General features: G+C 40.4%; 1 protein-coding gene across 1 annotated transcript in view; it reads right to left on the reverse strand.

Annotated features, from left to right (window-relative positions):
* LOC126259534 (radial spoke head protein 4 homolog A) overlaps window positions 1-22,498 on the reverse strand; it is a 241,921-nt gene that overhangs the window by 168,817 nt on the left and 50,606 nt on the right. The gene's annotated exons all lie outside the window — the stretch shown is intronic.

The following is a 22,498-nucleotide window of genomic DNA, read 5'->3' on the forward strand; positions in this document are numbered from 1 at the left end:
GCTGACAATATGGTCTTTGCCTTCTTAGGTGCACTTTTACCAGCCTTTGCCCACTGTTTTGGCTGCAGTTATGACTCTTGTGTGTAATGGTGGATTAAGCTTCCATCAACATTGGTGCAAAAAGTCTTGTAGATTCCAACTAAACACAGCCAAACACTATGCTGAAATGTTGTATTGGTCAACTGTGAGCAATCGGGGCATCCCACTTACACACTGCTTCTTCCTAGACAATTCTCCATGCAGGATATATGCACTCATTCAGTTGAGATGCCTACATTCTCAGTAATCTCAAAAATTTTTATTTGGTGGTCTTGCATTACTGTATCATGGATTCTGCCAATGGTTTCATTTGTGGTCACCTGAATTGGACAGCAACAGTGAGCTTCATCTTCACCGCTTGCGTGACCATGTTTATACCCATTAATCCACAAGTAAATGGTATTCAGTGACAGTGCAGAGTCTGTGTGAGGTATAGGCAGATATACTCTGTCTCCAAGAGCCATATACAGGGCGGTCCATTGATCGTGACCAGGCCAAATATCTCACAAAATAAGCATAAAACGAAAAAACTACAATGAACGAAACTCATCTAGCTTGAAGGGGGAAACACGATGGCAGTATGGTTGGCCTACTAGATGGTGCTGCCATAGGTCAAACGGATATCAACTGCGTTTTTTCTTAAAACAGGAACCCCCATTTTTATTACATAATTGTGTAGTACGTATTGAAATATGAATGTTTTAGTTGGACCACCTTCTTTGCTTTGTGATAGATGGCGCTGTAATAGTCACAAACATATGGCTCACAATTTTAGATGAACAGTTGGTAGCAGATATGTTTTTTTAATTAAAATACAGAACATAGTTATGTTTGAACATTTTATTTCAGTTGTTCCAATGTGATACATGTACCTTTGTGAACTTATCATTTCTTAGAACGTATGCTGTTACAGCATGATTACCTGTAAATACCACATTAATGCAATAAATGCTCAAAATGATGTCCATCAACCTCAATGCATTTGGCAATACGTGTAACGACATTCCTCTCAACAGCAAGTAGTTCGCCTTCCGTAATGTTCGCACATGCAATGACAATGCACTGACGCATGATGTCAGGCATTGTCGGTGGATCACGATAGCAAATATCCTTCAACTTTCCCCACAGAAAGAAATACGGGGAAGTCAGATCCGGTGAACGTGCAGGCCATGGTATGGTGCTTCGACGACCAATCCACCTGTCATGAAATATGCCATTCAATACCGCTTCAACCTCACGTGAGGTATGTGCTGGACATCCATCATGTTGGAAGTACATCGCCATTCCGTAATGCAGTGAAATATCTTGTAGTAACATCGGTAGAACATAACGTAGGAAATCAGAATACATTGCACCATTTAGATTGCCGTCGATAAAATGGGGACCAATTATCCTTCCTCCCATAATGCCGCACCACACATTAACCCGCCAAGGTCACTGATGTTCCACTTGTCACAGCCATTGTGGATTTTCTGTAGCCCAATAGTGCATATTACGCCAGTTTACGTTACTGCTGTTGGTGAATGACGCTTTGTCGCTAAATAGAAGGCGTGCAAAAAATCTGTTATCGTCCCATAATTTCTCTTGTGCCCAGTGGCAGAACTGTACATGACATTCAAAGTCATCGCCATGCAATTCCTGGTGCATAGAAATATGGTAGAGGTGGAATCGATGTAGCATTCTTAACCCCGACCTTTTTGAGATTCCCGATTCTCGCGCAATTTGTCTGCTACTGATGTGCGGAATAGCCGCGATAGCAGCTGAAACACCTGCTTGGGCATCATCTTTTGTTGCAGGTCATGGTTGACATTTCACATGTGGCTGAACACTTCCTGTTTCCTCAAATAAAGTAACTATCCAGTGAACAGTTCGGGCACTTGGATGATGTCGTCCAGGAAACTGAGCAGCAAACGTAGCACACGCCCAGTAGGCATTTTGATCACAATAGACATACATCAGCACGATATTGACCCTCTCCGCAATTTGTAAACAGTCAATTTTAACACGGGTAGTGTATCATGAAGCAAATACCATCTGCACTGGCAGAATGTTATGTGACACCACATACTTATACATTTGTGACTATTACAGCGCCATCTATCACAAAGCGAAACAAGTGGTTCAACTAAAACATTCATATTTCTTTACATACTACACAAATATGTAATAAAAAATGGGGGTTCCCATTTAAAAAAAAACTGTTGATATCCATTTGACCTACGGCAGCGCCATGTAGCGGGCCAACCCTAGCGCCATCTTGTTTCCACCTTCAACCTAGACGAGTTTCGTTCTTTGTAGTTATTTTTGTTTGATGCTTATTTTGTGAGAAATTTGGCCTGGTCACTATCAATGGACCACCCTGCATGCATGGTGGGAGACTTCTAGGCCTTCCCAAACATTTTGTCACAATTACCAGGACCCAAAATGCCAAGGCTGCAATTGTAATAGTGAACATAAATTACACAGTCACAAAAATCACAAAACTTTGTTCTGAACATGTAAACACAGCTGAAATTACACATGGAGAATAATTTTGGATTATCACATACATTTAACACACTATTCATATGACATAAAGCCTTGTACTGACCAAATAAGAGATACAGCATGATTTTCTAGGGACAAAAGATTACTCACTCTTAGTGACGTCAACGCATGTTCGCCTATATGGCATGCAGACAGAACAAGCAATAGGGGACAAATTGTAGTTGACACAATACATGTATGTAGCCTCTTTGTTCTAAACAAAGCAGGATAAGCACCTACATACTCAACAATGCAGGAGGATCCAGCAATACTGACATCTAACTAGCAAATGCGATGTCCGTAACATACGTCTGCAAATGGAAAGTACTAGAAAATGCCACACACAGTGGCCACAATGTCATACTCATCCACACAAACGCATACACAAACATGAGCACACAAACTTAACATCAGCAAAATGATGACCTCTTCTAAACAAGGCTGACATGCAAAAATTAAGGAACATGGTTGAAGAACTTCCCTTTCATACAGTCAATGGAAGCATAGACTATAAAGCTCACATTCTGAAGGACCTGCTTCAAAAAGCACAACAATTAGCTATCCCAATGACTGACCATGCACCAAAATAGAAACTCTCCTGGTCCACTGAGTTAACAAAACTAAGGGAAGCCACTAGACAAGGAAACATTACCAACCAGCAAAAACTGCACAAGACAGGGAGGTAAGATTGGAACTATAGTGTGATGCAAAACAAAAATATAAAAACAAGTAATACAAGACCTGTGCCTTAATTTCACAATGATTGCTTGTCCTTAATACTAATGGCACTGTAGATGTAAAGTAGGATTACCCACATACCTCTGCAATCTGAAAAGTACGATAGGCAATTAATCCCTACTATTAAATGTCTGAAGTCCTGGAACTGTTTTAACTTTTTTGCCATTATGCTGTACTACTGCAATAGTTAACCAACCATTACCACACAGCGCAGCGTCAACTTTGGTAAAGGTGAAATCACTGGAACAACTCTGCCAAAATTCGGCCACAAAACAATACATGCAGGGAAACATTTAAACTTCTAACAGATAAGGTAAAGATGCCTACTGTACTGTCAACTCTTAGTTGCACAGATAGCACTACTACAAAGGGCTCAAGATGTTCAGCAGAGTGCCTGCTGAATAAGCTTCTCCATGATGACAAAAAGGCAAATGACCAGCAACATCACACAGACTTAATGAAGATAAATGGATGACACCTACATAAATGGCTCCATTAATGTCCCATTGCCCAACAAAGAGATAGTATTAGCAATAAAACAATTAAAGAATCATGTTGCAGATTGTATATACCCAAAAACACTAAAAATTAGTGTTGAACAGGTAACCCCCGTTCTGACAGAGTTACTGAATGGAGCACTGCTGCAAGGCAGGGTTCCTGCCATGAGGAAAACAGCAAACATAGTAATTGTCAAAAAAACACAGACTCTGGACCCAACAGACCCAAAGACTAGGAGACTTGTTTGCCTGTTGAACACGGTGGCTAAGGTGCACGAGAGGCTTCTGTGTAATTGACTATAGTCACACACAATGCTCTTCGGCATTAGTTCATGTCAGTATGGCTTTAGACTAAAAAGCTCAACAGACAATGCACTTAATCATGTACTGGAAACAACACAGCATATACAAGAAAAATATGCAGTAGCACTAGTAATAGATATAGCAGGCACCTTCAATAATCTCTGGTGGCCTGTCGTGTTCACAAAGCTACGAGAGATGCAGACATAAACAGTCTTATAGAATACTTACTCAGCTAATGCAAAGATAGAGTGGTGCAATCGCATGCAGGAACACAAAAGGTTATCAAGAAAATAACAAAAGGATGCCCACAAGGCTCAATCTTTGGGCCAATTTTCTGGGATATTGCTATATAACTGCTCCTAAACAATCTGGTCGAAGATGACAAGGTGAAGGGTATAGTAGTATGAAGTGAGGGAACAAGGAATGAAGTTAAAGATATTATAAAAAAAATGAAAGGAACTAGAAAAGGAAAGGAATGATGAGGAAACGGATGAAAAGTACTAACTCATGGCGCAAAGTCCGCCAGCATGACAAATTGCCATGCTACGGGCCCGGGTTCGATTCAAGGCTGGGTTGGATATTTTCTCCGCTCAGGGTCTGGGTGTTGTGTTGTCTTTCATCCCCATATGGCGTGCAGGTTGCCTCCCGGCCAATGACGCCAAATGCTCATTTCATTTCCATGGCGCAAAAAGAAAAAAATCTGAAAATTTAGCAAATGAATGGATTTATTTGATTGTAAAATAGCAACTGGCAATCCACATTTTTCAAATTCAATGTAAGGTGCAGCAATTATAATCACAGGAAGAACTTTCAGTCATGCCCTGTATTGTACTGGGTGATCAAAAAGTCAATATAAATTTGAAAACTTAATAAACCACGGAATAATGTAGATAGTGAGGTAAAAATTGACGCACATGCTTGGAATGACATGGGGTTTTATTAGAACACACCCACCCACCCACCCACACACACACACACACACACACACACACCACACACACACACACACACACAAAAGAGAGAGTTCACAAAATGTCCTACAGATGGCGCTGGACAGCAAAACGTCAGTGACTGTGCATGACAACCGTGTATAAAAGGAGCTGTAATGAGATAGAGAATCAGATGCGCCAGCAATCGCAGCATGTTGACGTTAACTGAAAAGGCGCTTTTAGTGAAGCTGTATTATCACAATGGGGAATGTGCTAGTTCAGCGTTACGATCCTATCGCCATAGGAAGGAGATTCGAATGGGTAAAGGTCCGTTGACAAATGCAGCTGTGGCGAGAATGTTTTTGAAGTTCGAAGCCACGGTTTGTTTAGACAATAGACCCTGTAGTGGCCAACCGAGCACAAGGCGTAATGCTGCTGAGACAGTTCAGGAAGAAATGGAAACTGTAGCAGGTTCGTCTATGCACAGGGAAGTCAGTGTTCGTGCAGTCGCACGTCGCACCGGCATTCCGTACACTACTGTTTGGTTGGCACTTAGGCGTACCCTTCGATGCTATCCGAACAAAATCCATTGGCATCAGGAACTGTTACCTGGTGATTTAGTGAAGCGGATAGCATTTGCTGTGTGGACATTTCAAAAGATGGCGGAAGATGATGATTGGTTGAGTAATGTGTTGTGGACCGACGAAGCTCACTTCACGCTCCGAGGGTCTGTCAATGCCCACAACTGCAGAATTTGGGCTACCAGAAATCCTAGAACTGTCATGGAAACTCCATTGCACGACGAGAAAGTCACGGTATGGGGTGGATTTACCACATCTTCCGTTATTGGGCCTTTTTTCTTCGAGGAAATGCGTGATTCTGGTTTTGTAACTGCTACCGTGATGGGTGAGAGGTACACTGATATGTTACAGAATCGCATCATCCCCAGCCTGGCGGATAAAAACCTGCTGGAATGTACAAAGTTTATGCAGGATGGCACTCCATCCCATATTGCTAGATGCGTGAAAGATCTCTTGCGCGCATCATTTGGTGATGATCGTGTCCTCAGCCGCCACTTTCGTCATGCTTGGCCTCACAGCTCCCCAGACCTCAGTCTGTGCGATTAATAGCTTTGGGGCTACCTGTAATCGCAAGTGTATCATGATCGACCGACATTTCTAGGAATGCTGAAAGACAATATCTGACGCCAATGCCTCACCATAGCTATGGAAATGCTTTACAGTGCTGTTCACAACATTATTTCTTGACTACAGCTATTGTTGAGGAATGATGGTGGACATATTGAGCATTTCCTGTAAAGAACATCATCTTTGCTTTGTCTTACTTTGTTATGCTAATTATTGCTATTCTGATCAGATGAAGCGCCATCTGTCAGACATTTTTTGAACTTTTGTATTTTTTTGGTTCTAATAAAACCCCATGTCTTTCCAAGCATGTGTGTCAATTTGAACCTCTCTATCTACATTATTCCATGATTTATTCAGTTTTCAAGTTTATACTGATTTATTGATCACCCAGTAGTTATTTTCTGTCAACCACAGATTTCAAATGAAAGTATTTCTTTGCGTATCTTGATCAGTTGTATTAACATGTGCATATTCTTATACTTTCATGCCTATAGTGTTTCAAACATGCAAAATTTCATAGAAGAAAGAACTTCCAAAGAGTATGAGAATTGATCCATATTAAAAGAAACAGTTGCTACTGAAACATATATATTTCATGTGAAAAGTCCCTTAGGGTTTGCTGTCAGATCCCAAAATCAACATGAGTCAATATTTCAATGATCCAACTGTCTGCTACCTTCAGGAAAATGCTGCTTCTAGTGAGTCCCACTGAAAGCTGATACCAAGCTGCAAATGTCATCCTGTACAGGCCACTGAACCATACATGGCACATGCGCAGCCATCACAGTTGCTGCTCTCCGAGGCGGGACTGGTGGCACCATCCAGAACACCGGCAATAATGATATATCACGCTCAAAGACTATAGTCAAACACTCAGTCTGGCTCCACCAAAGAACATGCTGTTTTGATGTGGGTCAGTACAGGCTTCCATGTCCTGCTAAGAGGAAAACCAGAGTTTCTATTAATCAAAATGTCTGCCAATCTAATTTCAATTGTCTCTTGTAAATGCTATTCCAAAAACCAGAAGTGTTTGCAACTATCATAATTTTGCCAAATTTCATCCTGTTTACTTGTTTCAGCAATGTTCGGCTACCATCTGTTTTTCTGACCATTGTAGCCTCACATGGCAGTAATGTTTCATGCACCTGTCCTAAAGTATGCAGATCAAATGACCAATGTAAGCTTTCCCACATTGACATGGAATTTTATATATGCTAGGATTTCTACACCCCACATCATCTTTCAAACAACTGAGCAGTGCTCCAATCTTGGAAGCTGGATGAAATGCCCTCATAATGTTAAAGCTCCTTAAAATTCTTCCAATGATATGTCCCCAGCATAAGGAATAAAAGCCACAGATCTATGCTCCGCTTCATGCACTTCCAGGGATGGTACAGATTCCATAGCCTAACAAATCTGCTTCTCAGAGTACCCATTTTCCTTGTATATAAAAAAAAGGGGGGGGGGGGTGAGTGACCAGCAGAGAACTAATGTGCAAGTTCTTGGGTTAAATTATCTATGTCAGAAATGGTGTATGCTTTGTGTACCAGAGTCCTAAGGACGCCACTGCATTGGTATGGTGGATGGGGCAATACTTAGCCTGGAGGTACTGATTGGTGAGTGTTGGCTTTCGGTGAATACTATGTCCCAGAGTGGCATCTCGGTTCTCAGTTTTTGTAAACCATGACATCCATAAATGGACACCTTGCATCACATTCAACCTTCATGGTAAATTTAAAGCTGGAATGAAGACAGCTGAAGTGGTCCAAAAATCAGTTAAGGGTATCATGTCCATGAGGCCAAAAAGGCGCACATTTCCAGAAGCACATTGTTTGTAAAGCTGAAGTCCTCAGTGTCATAATCTCAAAGCACTTCATAAATAAAAATATGACTGCGAGCTTTAAAGGACTACCCAAATCTCAAAGCACTTCATAAATAAAAAGATGACTGCGAGCTTTAAAGGACTACCCATAGCCACTTTGACATGTTGTTCAAAAAAATTGCCAGTAAATGAAAAATATATGTATGTCAGCATACCATGACAAAGCTTCACCAATTTTTATCCAGATTTTTACTAATCAAACTCAGAGATTCTTCAATAGTAACTTATGTAAATATGGATACCACATTAAAACTCACTAGTAAATCCGAAGAACTCAGCCTCAAAGATTTCAACCATAGGATAAAACCCACCGAATTGTAGATAAGGTGTTCATACTTGCCAACATATAGGCTGAGAACACATGTTAAGAACTTCACTGAGTTATAAGTGAGTGTAGCCAAATTACTAAAAATAGGACATTGAGTCCTTATGTAACTTTGGCAGGCCATACAACCTAGGTGCAATGGTAGCACCAGAATGAGGAGCAACAAGCTCTTTTTCAAAAGTGAAAGTGCCTTTTACTTAAACCTTTCTGTGGGGTCACTAAATAGTCTTCTGTAATCTGGATCGTTGAGCAGTAAATCCCTTTTAAGATGTAATCATCCTGTGACAATACAACCTTGGCATTCCCCTTGTCAGGTGGTAAAACTACTACTTCATCATCATTCCTAAGGGAACGAGTAGCTGCTCTCTCTGCAGAAGAGATGTTGGTCCACATATCATTTAAGACTGGAGAAACTTTAAGGGGTTTTAACATCAAGAGTGTCTTCCATTCCCCTTCCAAGAATAGGGCATTACTGAGCTCTGTGAAAGATGATTTGGGGCTTAGGAAGCTTGACATATGTAAAATTCTGTGTCAATGTGGGAACGCTTATACCAACTGTTTGATTCACACAGTTCAGGACAGGTGCATCAAACATTGCCGACATACGAGGTTACGAGAGCTGAAAAAATCAGCAGTACCAGAACTTAGGTTAAATGAGAGACACAGGATGAAATTTGCCAAAACTGTGACAGTTACCATACTTCCAGTTTTTGAAACAGTGTTTATAAGAGGTAACTGAAATTAGGTTGGCTGACAATCTTGATTAATAGAGACAATGGTTTTCCCCTTAGCTGGATGTGGAACCTTGTACTATCCCACATGAAAACATGACATTCTTCAATGTGGCTAGCCAAATTATTTGAAAGTTGTCTTCAAGTCTGATATATTGCTGTACTGGTATTCTGTTACAGGAAGCATCACCAGCCCAGGTTTGGAGGGCAGCAACTGTGATGGGTAGTGCATGCACCGTGTATGGTGCAGGGGCCTATATAGGATGATGTTTGCAGCTTGGCACCAGTTTTCAGTGAAACTCAGTAGCAGCAGCATTCTCCTGAAGACAGTAGACAGATGGATCACTGAAGTACTAAATAATGCTGATTTTAGGACCCAGTAGCAAACAGGAAGTGATTTTCAAGACTTATTACACTGGGAAGCCTACAAAGTAACATACATATTTAGTGTTTGGACAATGGTACAGGTGGTTTCAATTTCTACTTGCAATTACTTCACTTTCATGTCACCAAGTAAATACTACAAAAATTTCCAGTTTTTTTGTATGCAACAAGTAATTAAAACTAATATTAATGTACAGGTCATACCATTCAAAAATAATCAATAAAACTGAAAATAACAATGTTAGTACACAATATGTGTAAGAATATAGGTCATCAGTCATCAAATACAATACGCACTAAGTAACAGAAGGCACAGTGTGTGTGTGTGTGTGTGTGTGTGTGTGTGTGTGTGTGTGTGTGTGTGTGTGAGAGAGAGAGAGAGAGAGAGAGTGGGGAGTGGGGAGGGGGGAGGAGGGGGGGGGGGGCTAGTATTCAGAATGTAACCTTCTGAACTTATGTACTGCCATTACTGCCCAGCTACTCTGTCATGTAGTAATTTTCATTTTGATATGTATAAAATAATGGATCATTTGTGAGTTTCAAACAAAATTAGAGAATGCAGAATAAATAGGAAAACTATTGACTCAGTCGCAAATAACTGTAACCAATAGCCTTTGAGAAACAAGACATCAATCGAAACTATGATATACTAAAATAATATGCGATTGCTACAGATTTCATGGGACATCATCAGGATAGTGAGTGTGCAGCCTGGAAAGAAGAGTCCCACAGAAAGATTTTATATCATGAAGAACATTTGCAACACTACTAGAGGAAATTTTTGGATCCTTAAACTGGAAATAGAGAATGAATGATGGAATTTATGGTAATGAAACACATTGAACAACCTAAAGTATTCTGAATATTTCTTGCCGTTTGTCTCTAATACAGACAAAATTTAACAATTAATGGAAGATCTAAAAGTGCAGGTTTAAAATTCAACCTGGATATAAATTACAATGAAACTAAAATAGCTGTAGAATGAATACATAAATAAAATTGTAGAAATTAACACTGCAGCCACAGAACCAGTGGCTGAGATTCTGCATTTAGGGCTACCAACAGTGACTGTATTGTCAGCAATAAAACTTAACGTACAAGTCAAAATGACTTAGGTGCTCTTTGGCATCTGAAGAGATTCCTCAGAATGCAGCTTCCAATGGGTCTGAAACACGAAGTTTACAATCAGCGTTTATTGACAAAGTTATGAAAATGAGAAATGGAATTCCAATGTCATGCTCATAAAAAAACTGAGGGTTGCACAGCAAGATTCAGTGATGTATACTGGCAAGTAGAAGTAGAAATAAGAAAACAAGCCACCGAGGCAACGAAAAGACTTGCATGGAAGGCATAATTATGGCAATAATTGAAATGAAGACAATGTAGTCTGGACTTGTAGCCAGGCAAATAGATGGCAGATGCATGAAAAAGTTTTTCCTGGATTCCAAAAAGAAGGAAAAACTGAGAAAGTGACCTAAAGGAAGGGAGACAGATGGCACTACAAAATGTAAAGGAACAATGTGCAAGCCTATAAATGAAGAGCGTAATGCATGACGATGAACAAAGGAGGCTTTTGTCCCGCAATAGATGTCGGTTGACAGTGAAGAATTTGTAAGTGTTTAGAACTAATTGTTCCTTTCTTGGAGCGGAGAGAGTAATCACTTGTGGGAGAATAAAATGGAAGGGCTAAAGGATGAGAGGCACCCACCTACAGTGAGCATGAAGGAAGATAAAGACTTCTGTCTGTCCTCGTCCTCACTACGAGCCTTCTCGTACTAGGGTCTGAGTCACCTGCCCTTCCATTTTAGTCCTTAATCATCTATTCCTTTTCCCTTCCTGAGGCAATCAACCTTGACTTGTACTTTTGTCGATGATCATCTTATAACCTCTTTTCAAGATGCTACCCATTCCATTTTTTGATTTTCCAAGTCTTTTTCAGTCTCCAATGGAAATGCAATATTACTGGAAAACCTTCAACTTTGTATCTCTTCTCCCTCAACTTAAACCCCCTTTCCAAATTTCTCCTGTTTTCTTTGTTGCTTGCTCAATATGCAGATAGGTTAATATTGTGTCTCACTCACAGTATCTGTGCTTCCCATTCATGTCCTTCAATTCTTAAATAGCTGCAATCTGGCTTCTGCACAAGTTCCAGGAAACCTTTTGTTCACCATATTTTATTCCTACTATCTTCAAAATTTCAGAGAGTGCACTACTGTCAACAGTCAAAAGTTGTCATTAAAATTGAGCAAATGTTATAAACAAATGTTTACAAATGTTATAAACAGAGGTTTGCCTTTTATTCAGTCTATCTTCTAGCATACATCTTAGGGAAAGTTTTGCCTTGTGTGTTTCCACATGTTTCCACAACCCAAACTTCCTCAAGCTCGGCCTCTACAAGTTTTTCTATTCTTCTGTGAATTATGCATGCTAATATTTTTTGCCCCCCATCAACCATAGACCTTGCCATTGGTGGGGAGGCTTGCATGCCTCAGCGATACAGATAGCCGTACCGTAGGTGCAACCACAACGGAGGGGTATCTGTTGAGAGGCCAGACAAACGTATTGTTCCTGAAGAGGGGCAGCAGCCTTTTCAGTAGTTGCAGGGGCAACAGTCTGGATGATTGACTGATCTGGCCTTGTAACACTAACCAAAACGGCCTTGCTGTGCTGGTAGTGCGAACGGCTGAAACCAAGGGGAAGTTACGGCCGTAATTCTTCCCGAGGGCATGCAGCTCTACTGTATGGATAAATGATGATGGGTCCTCTTGGGTAAAATATTCCGGAGGTAAAATAGTCCCCCACTCGGATCTCCAGGCGGGGACTACTCAGGAGAATGGCGTTATCAGGAGTAAGAAAACTGGTGCTCTACGGATTGGAGCGTGGAATGTCAGATCCCTTAATCGGGCAGGTAGGTTAGAAAATTTAAAAAGGGAAATGGATAGGTTAAAGTTAGATATAGTGGGAATTAGTGAAGTTCGGTGGCAGGAGGAACAAGACTTTTAGTCAGGTGAATACAGGGTTATAAATACAAAATCAAATAGGGGTAATGCAGGAGTAGGTTTAATAACGAATAAAAAATAGGAGTGCGAGTAAGCTACTACAAACAGCATAGTGAACGCATTATTGTGGCCAAGATAGATGTAAAGCCCACGTCTACTATGGTAGTACAAGTTTATATGCCAACTAGCTCTGCAGATGATGAAGAAATGGATGAAATGTATGATGAGATAAAAGAAATTATTCAGGTAGTGAAGGGAAACGAAAATTTAATAGTCATGGGTGACTGGAATTCAAGAGTAGGGAAAGGGAGGGAAGGAAACATAGTAGGTGAATATGGATTGGGGGTAAGAAGAGGAAGCCGTCTGGTAGAATTTTGCACAGAGCATAACTTAATCATGGCTAACACTTGGTTTAAGGACCATGAAAGAAGGTTGTATACATGGAAGAACCCTGGAGATACTCTAAGGTTTCAGATAGATTATATAATGGTAAGACAGAGATTTAGGAACCAGGTTTTAAATTGTAAGACATTTCCAGGGGCAGATGTGGACTCTGACCACAATCTACTGGTTATGAACTGTATATTAAAACTGAAGAAACTGCAAAAAGGTGGGAATTTAAGGAGATGGGACCTGGATAAACTGAAAGAACCAGAGGTTGTACAGAGTTTCAGGGAGAGCATAAGGGAACAATGAACAAGAATGGGGGAAAGAAATACAGTAGAAGAAGAATGGGTAGCTTTGAGGGATGAAGTAGTGAAGGCAGCAGACGATCAAGTAGGTAAAAAGACGAGTGCTAGTAGAAATCCTTGGGTACCAGAACATATATTGAATTTAATTGAGGAAATGAGAAAATATATTTGTGTACTCCTTGGCTCTGGCACAACAGTGAAACATTGTAACAGATCATACACTATCAGGGCTGTTTATTACAGCAAGGGTTATGCGCACATTGTCCACTTCTCCGCTTACCTTTGACAAATGTGCAGAAAAATGCTACACGGCAATGGTGCATGGAACGAACACTGGGGAAGGAGTGGCATCAGATAATCTTTCTGAATGAATTCAGGTTCTGTTTGTTTGAAAATGATGGCCACAGTTTGGTTCACCACAGACAGGGGAAGCAGCATTACAGTGACTGCATTTGCACAGGACATACAACACCACTTCAAGGTCTTATGGTGTGGGGTGCTATTGGGTACAACCACAAATCACAGCTGGTGTGTGTCCAGGGCAGTGTGACCTGTATCAATGACATCCTGCAACCTATAGCCATACCCTTTCTGCACAATACCCCAGAGACCATTTTTCAGCAAGAAAATGTGCGACCACATGTTGCTGCATGCTTCTTGGTGTTACAGGCCACCAGACTTGTCACCAATTGAAAATGTGTGGGATATGGTGAAACGATGGGTGCAGTGCTGTGACCAAATGGCAACCATCACAAATGAACTTTGGAACCAGGTGAATTCAGCATGGATGACTGTAACACAGGATGCCATTCACACCATATACCCATTGGTGGCATCGCACATGGAACAGGTTATCAGGGCCCATGGTGGACCCCATACCTACTAGACAACAGGACACATGCTGAACTGAGGTAAGTCAAATGCTAGTCATTTCTGCAGAACATACTAATGTGCATGTCCTGTGGATATGGACATCCTATCTCTCATTGTTCAAGGTGTTCTGTTTTTCTCTGAACATGAGTGTGTTACATTCTTCTTGATGTCTGATGGTAATTTGCCTCTCTCATATATCTTGCATGGTTGTTCAACCATGGCTAGCCTCCCAAGGATATTAGTAGCTCTGATGGAAAGTAGTCTACCTCAGGTGCCTTTTTCAAATTATAGCTTTCAGTGCTCTGTCAAATTCTGCTCTCAGTATGAAATCTCCGGACTCATATTATTTACTTCCACTTCCTTTTCTACAATACTGTCTTCAAGTTCATTTCCCATGTATAGCCCTCTATATATTTATTCCATCTTTCCTTCTTTGCTTATTACTGGCTTGTATGACAATAATGCAAATTCCTGAATGGAATAATACTTAAGATAAAGGAAAGACTCCTATAGCTGACTGAAGTGTGCCACATAGAAGCACGCAAGACAAAACAGTATCTACACTAGCTTTTGAGCTCTTGCTCTTTCTTTAACAATGGTACACACATTCAAACACACAACCACATAGATAAACCACATATTCACATAGCTAAGAAATACAGTAGAAGAAAAATGGGTAGCTTTGAGAGATGTAGTAGTGAAGGCAGCATAGGACCTAGTAGGTAAAAAGATGAGGGCTAGTAGAAATCCTTGGGTGACAGAAAAAATATTGAATTTAATTGATGAAAGAAGAAAATATAAAAATGCAGTAAATGAAGCAGGCAAAAACGAATACAAACGTCTCAAAAATGAGATCGACAGGAAGTGCAAAATGGCTAAGCAGGGACGAATAGAGGACAAATGTAAGGATGTAGAGGTTTATCTCACTAGGGGTAAAATAGATACTACCTATAGGAAAATTAAAGAGACCTTTGGAGAAAAGAGAACCACTTGTATGAATATCAAGAGCTCAGATGGAAACCCAGTTCTAAGCAAAGAAGGGAAAGCAGAAAGGTGGAAGGAGTATATAGAGGGTCTATACAAGGGCGATTTACTTGAGGGCAATGTTATAGAAATGGAAGAGGATGTAGATGAAGATGAAATGGGAGATATGATACTGCATGAAGAGTTTGATAGAGCACTGAAAGACCTAAGTCGAAACAAGGCCCCGGGAGTAGACAACATTCCATTAGAACTACTGACAGCCTTGGGAGAGCCAGTTCTGACAAAACTCTACCATCTGGTGAGCAAGATGCATGAGACAGGTGAAATACCCTCAGACTTCAAGAAGAATATAATAATTCCAATCCCAAAGAAAGCAGGTACTGACAGATGTGAAAATTACTGAACAATTAGTTTAATAAGTCACGGATGCAAAATACTAATGCGTATTCTACAGACAAATGGAAAAACTGGTAGAAGCTGACCTCGGGGAAGATCAGTTTGGATTTCGTAAAAATATGGGAACACGTGAGGCAATACTGACTCTACGACGTATTTTAGAAGCTAGATTAAGAAAAGGCAAACCTACGTTTCTAGCATATGTAGACTTAGAGAAAGCTTTTGACAATGTTGAGTGGAATACTCTCTTTCAAATTATGAAGGTGGCAGGGATAAAATACAGAGAGCAAAAGGCTATTTACAATTTGTACAGAAAGCAGATGGCAGTTATAAGGGTCTAGTGACATGAAAGGGATGCAGTGGTTGGGAAGGGAGTGTGACAGGGTTGTAGCCTCTCCCCGATGTTGTTCAATCTGTATATTGAGCAACCAGTGAAGGAAAAAAAGAAAAATTTGGAGTAGGTATTAAAATCCATGGAGAAGAAATAAAAACTTTGAGGTTCGCCGATGACATTGTAATTCTATCGGAGACAGCAAAGGACTTGGAAGAGCAGTTGAACAGAATGGACAGTGTCTTGAAAGGAGGATATAAGATGAACATCAACAAAAGCAAAATGAGGATAATGGAATGTAGTCAAATTAAATCAGGTGATGCTGAGGGAATTAGATTAGGAAATGAGACACTTAAAGTAGTAAAGGGGTTTTCCTATTTGGGGAGCAAAATAACTGATGATGGTCAAAGTAAAGAGGATATAAAATATAGACTGGCAGTGGCAAGGAAAGCGTTTCTGAAGAAGAGAAATTTGTTAACATCGAGCATAGATTTAAGTGTCAGGAAGTCGTTTCTGAAAGTTTTTGTATGGAGTGTGGCCTTGTATGGAAGTGAAACATGGACGATAAATAGTCTGGACAAGAAGAGAATAGAAGCTTTCGAAATGTGGTGCTACAGAAGAATGCTGAAGATTAGATGGGTAGAACACATAACTAATGAGTAGGTACGGAATAGGATTGGGGAGAAGACAAGTTTGTGGCACAACTTGACTAAAAGAAGGGATCGGTTGGTAGGACATGTTCTGAGGCGTCAAGGGATCACCAATTTAGTACTGGAGGGCAGCGTGGTGGGTAATAATCGTAGAGGGAGACCAAGAGATGAATACACTAAACAGATTCAGAAGGATGTAGGCTGCAGTAGGTACTGGGAAATGATGAAACTTGCACAGGATAGAGTAGCATGGAGAGCTGCATCAAACCAGTCTCAGGACTGAAGACCACAACAACAACAACAATATATTTTGACCATGATTTATTAAACTGATGGTCTAATAATGCTCATGCCTGTCAGCACTTTCTAGTTTTGGAGTATTTTGTGAATGTTGTAACCAAGGATACTAGGTGGAATAGTTTTGTAATGGTGGGTGTTCCCAAAGATCTCAATACTCATTAAAATCAAGCAAAGCACCTGGTCCTAATAGTCTTCCTATTAGATTATATATTGAATGTTTGGCTCAGTCAGTCCCTCTATTAACCATAATAAATTGAAAAAAAAAGAAAAAGAAAAAAAAATTAATACAATGTCCAGTGGTTAGAAGAGAGCCCAGATCATACTCATTTATAAGAAGGGATCCACAAGACTACAACCAATATTCTTGACATCAATTTGCTGTAGTATCTTACAACATATTCCAAATCCAAATGAATGAAGTATCTTGAACAGAAGGACTTCCTCTATGCCAACCAGCATATACTCAGAACATACTGGTCATATGAAACCCGATTCACTCTTTTCTCAAATGACATTCTGAAAGCCATGGATCAAGGCAGTCAGACAGGTGCAGTATTCCTTCATTTCTAAAAGGTAATTGACTCTCTGCCACAACTATGCTTACTATTGAAAGTATGATCGTATGCTGTACTGAGCAAGATTTGTGACTGGGCTGAAGATTTCTTGGTGGGCAGGACACAGCACGTTATCATTGATTCAGAAGACAAGTAACTTTAGGTATTCCCCAGGAAAGTGTGTATGCTGTACATTAATAAGCTTAGAGAAAATATAATAGTAACCTCTGATTAAGTTATCTATAATGAAGTACTGTAAGAAAGAAGGCACACAAATATTCTCTTAGATGTTAATATGATTTCCAAGAGGTGAAAAGAATGGTAAACAAAGCAAAAAAGTAGTATCCAATGACTACAATATCATTTAGTCACAGGTGGAATTGGTAAGTTGATACAATACCTAGGTGTAACTAGTTGCAGGAATATGAAATGGAATGATCATGTAATCTCACAGTCACAGATAAAACAGGTGACAGATGGGAGTTGATTAGTAGAATATCAGGGAAATGCAATCCCACTACAAAGGAGACTGAATACAAAACACTTGTGTGGCCTACTCTAGAATATTGCTCCAGTGTGTGGGACCTACATCAAATAGGACTAACAGGGGATACTGAATGTAAACGGAAAACAGAAACACATATGTCCATACGTTCGTCTGAGTCATGGGAGAGCATCACATAGTTGCTGAAAAATCTGTACTAGCATACACTTAAAGATATTCACACAAACTATCAGAAGGAAGCTTTATTACAAAGTTTCAAGTTAGCACTGTATAAATGTAGATGTCCAATAATTCTTTTGGAATCTCGGCTATTGCAGGTGCCTTGTTGGACGTTGAGTGCTCTGTCAGGTTCAGTTCATAGTATCACAACTCATTTTATCATTTTCATCTACTCTCTCTTCACTTTGCATAATGTTATCATCAGGTTTCTCATTGTTATAAAGCATTCATTCATGCTTTGAGTACACACTGACACGCAGAAGCAGCCACTGCTAGCTACTTCTGTGAAGTATAGCAACTTAGGACTAGCAATTTAGGACTAGCACAAATCTAATCAAACTGGTAATCTATGATAGTTACTTCTAGAATTTTTACATATTTAAGTTAGAAGAAAACAGCTATTTTGAAAAAAAGCTACTTCTCTTTCTATATATTCCTTTCACTTTTCAGCCTTCTCTTCTTTGCTTAGTATTAACTTAACCACCTGAGCTCTTGATATTCATATAGCTTCTTCTCTTTTCTCCAAAAATTTTTTTACAGTCAAGCGTTTTTCTACAGCTTTGAATTTGTAGTCTAACCATTGCTACACTACCATTTTGCACTTTCAGTCAGCCTCATTTTTTAAATGTCTGTATTCTTTTTTGCCTGCTGCATTTGCTGCATTTTTACATTTTCTCTTTCCATCAATTAAATACAATATCTCACATGTTACCAAAGGAATTTTACTGGGGCTTGTCTTTTTGCATATTTGATCCTCTGCTGCCTTCACTAATTCATCCCTCAAGCATGCCCATTTGTCTTCTGTTGTATTCTTTTCCACTGTCTCAGTCAATTGTTGCCTAATGCTCACTTTGAAATTTTCAACAATCCCTGGGTCTTTCAATTTATTCTAATTCCATCTCAAGAATTTACTACATTTTTGGAATTTCTAAAGATTTAACTGATGGGGCATAACTACTCTTCCCATCTGCCCCCAGAAGTGTTTTGCAATTTAACATCTGATTTATAAATTCTGTGTTACCATCATTCAACATATCTAAAATCTTTCAGTGTCTCCTGGCATCAACCATATTCAGAAGGTTTTTTCTTCATTTTTAAACCAAATGCTTGCAATGATTAAGTTGTGCTCTGTCCAAAATTATACCAGAGAAAAATCAAATGTTCAAATGTGTGTGAATTCCTGTGGGACCAAACTGCTCTGGTCATTGGTCCCTAGACTTACACACTAATTAAACTAACTTACACTAAAGACAACACCCACACCCATGCCCGAGGGAGGACTCGAACCTCCGGCGGGAATGGCCACCTGATTTGTGACATGGCACCTCTAATCGCATGGCCACTCTCTGCAGCCTCTACCAGAGAGTTCCCCCTTTGTTTCCTTTCCAACAGTCCATGATCTCCTATTATTTCAAAAACTCTTCTTTTTATTATTACCAAATTATATTATCCTATCACAATTAGATTATTATCTCTCTCAACCAACTTAAAAAGTTCTTTTATGTGGTCATACATTCTTTCAATATCTTGATCATCTGTGGAGTTATTTATCATACATGATTGAACAATCCACAGGTGTACTGCTAGTCCACAGTGTCCAACACGCACAATATTTCAGCTATGAAGCATGTTGTTATTGTCAGTTGTGCCAATGAACTGAGCTTGTGAGGGTGCATGTCTGACTTATATTCCCTCCCACTGCAAGCTGTTCCCACTGTGGTTCATGCCTGAGGGCATTTATCAGCAGTCATAGAGACACTTTCATCAGCATCTGTGGCAGCATCAATGTAGCTCCTTTGTCTGCCCTCATCACCAGACCATTGCCCTTGCTGAGGATCTTATAATTAGACCTGGTGCTGGTTCCCAAGTCTTGCTGAGGCAGTCCTGATTGAGAAGATTAGCTGAGGTGCTAATTTTGATGGCTTCTCTAAAGACACTATCCCAGTATTTGGAAGTCCAAGACCAAGGCACTTCTCAAGGAATCAGAGATCTCAACGCAGGCCATGAAGAAATTAGCAGCACAAGGACCTGTACTACCAAGACTTTACAGACTCCCCAAAATCCACATATATGGGATACCATAATACCCCACTGACAGCAACATCAGAGCTCCTATGTATTTGGTGGCAACATAGCTAACAGAGATACTAAGTCCTTATGCAGATAAATGTCCACATCACACAGGCAATTCTTAGGATTTTGTGAAAGACATCACCAACTTCAGGCTGAAGGACTCAGATATCATGGTTAGTCTTGAAACCATTTAGTTATTCACCACGGAGCCTCTACATGAATTACTAGAACTTGTTAATCAGAAATCTGACATGAAGACCACCGATCATTTGGATACATCCTAATCTCCACATATTTTCTGTTTAATAGAGGACACTTTGAGCAAACAGAGGAAGTTGCAAAGGGCATCCCACACTTGCCAGTGGTTGTGAATTTGCATATGGAGCACTTCAAGGAAGAAGCCCTGGCTTCATCCAAATGGAAACTCACTAGTTTTTTCCATTATGTGGATGATACATTTGTCATCTGGCTCCATGGAAGGGACAAACACCTCGACTTCCTTGTACATCTGAACTCCATACATCCCAACATCAGGTTCACTATGGAGACAACATAAGAAGAAAGCCATTTCTGGATGTCATGTCAAGAGAAGACCTGATGGCACTCTGGGACACAATGTGTATTTGAAGGGGATGATGACCTCAGAAGTTAAGTCCAATAGTGCTCAGAGCCATTTGAACCATTTTCGTATTGGAAGAAAACACACACTGACCTGTATTTACATGTAGACACCTGTCACCACCCTTTGCAGAAGAATGGGGTACTGAAATGGGCACATACCATCTCAGATGCAGAGAGTCTGCCCCAGGAACTGGAACACCTCAGAACTGTGTTACAAAAAAATGGATACTCAAAATGGCTGATTAAGTGCACCCTTCATCCCACCACTACAGTGCAACCTTTGAAGAAGGAAGAAATCATGGAGGATGAAGCAACCACAGCCTTTATATTGTGCACTGGAGCACTATGAGGAAAATTCAGGCACATACTGATAAAGCACTATGTAAGAGCTGTCTTTTGCACATCCAATAAAACACGGGCTTTATTGGGGAGTGTCTTCAATAACCTTGGTTTGCAGAAGGCTGGGGTATTTCAGGTTCCGTTGTAATGTAGCAAGACATACATTGGACAAACAGTGTGTACCATCAAGCATCAGTGCTGAGAACACCAGTGGCACAGAGTGGCACACTCAACTAATGTACCTCATATATATCCCATATGTGTTTTATATAGGAGCGCATGTTACAAGTAATAGGTTGAAGATGTAGATCCACAAAAAAAAGAGATTCTCTCAGTGAGGGCACAGCAACTGGCCACAATGGGGCATCCTGGGGGGTTGGGTTTATGGACTTCAGGAGGAATGTATGAGTGCAGGGAGTGGATCAACACCTGCAGCATATTACCTGTAGTATACCCTCTTATATAAAAGACATCCACCATTTTCTGCTCCAACTCTCCACAGTTCCTGTTCCTTCAGCATCTAGCACCCTGCTTGTCCCTTTGATGCCACCTTCCTCTCCATTGACATCTCCAATGCCCACGGCCTTGCTGCTATTGAACACTATCTTTCCCTATGTCGGACTGACTCCAGGCCAGCAATCTTCTTCTTTATCACCATTCTGAGCTATGCACTCACCCACAATTACTTCACGTTTGAAGGTATTGCCTACAAACAAATTAAAGGAACAGTAATGGGCATCCAGATGACACTATACTATGCCAAACTATTCATGGACAATATACAGGAATCCTTCCTAACCATCCAGAATCCCAAACCCCTCATCTGGTTCAGATTCACTGATGACATACCCATGATCTGAATCGAGGGTGAGCACACCCTATCCACATTCCTCGAAAATTTCAGCACCTTCTCCCCCATTTGCTCCACGTGATCCTCCTCAATCCAACAAGCTACCATCCATGGTATCGACCTCCACAAGGATGGCTACATCAGTATCTCCATCCATATCAAATCTACCAACCACCAACAATACCTCCACTTTTGACAGCTGTGACCCATTCTATACCATGAAATTCCTTCTATACAGCCTAGCCACCAATGGTCGTCATGTGTTTAGTTACAAGCAGTCCATCTCCAAATATGCCGACAGGCTCACTGAGGCCTTCACGTATCATAATTGTCCTCCTAATCTTTTCCAGAAACTGATCTCTCATGCCTTTGTCTCTCAGTCACCTATCAACTCCCACATATGTAATGTTCGGCCACAATGGAGAACTCCTCTCACGTCTCAGTACCACCCTGTATTAGAGCAACTGAATCACATTTTCCACCAGGGTTTTGACTACCTCTTGTCATGCCCTGAAATGAGTAATAGACTAACCACTGTCCTCCCCATTCCTCCCACAGTGATATTCTGCCTCTCACAGAATCTATGTGATATTCTTGTCCATTTCTAATC

This window comes from Schistocerca nitens, chromosome 5 (genome assembly GCF_023898315.1).
Source record: "Schistocerca nitens isolate TAMUIC-IGC-003100 chromosome 5, iqSchNite1.1, whole genome shotgun sequence".
Lineage (NCBI taxonomy): Eukaryota > Metazoa > Arthropoda > Insecta > Orthoptera > Acrididae > Schistocerca > Schistocerca nitens.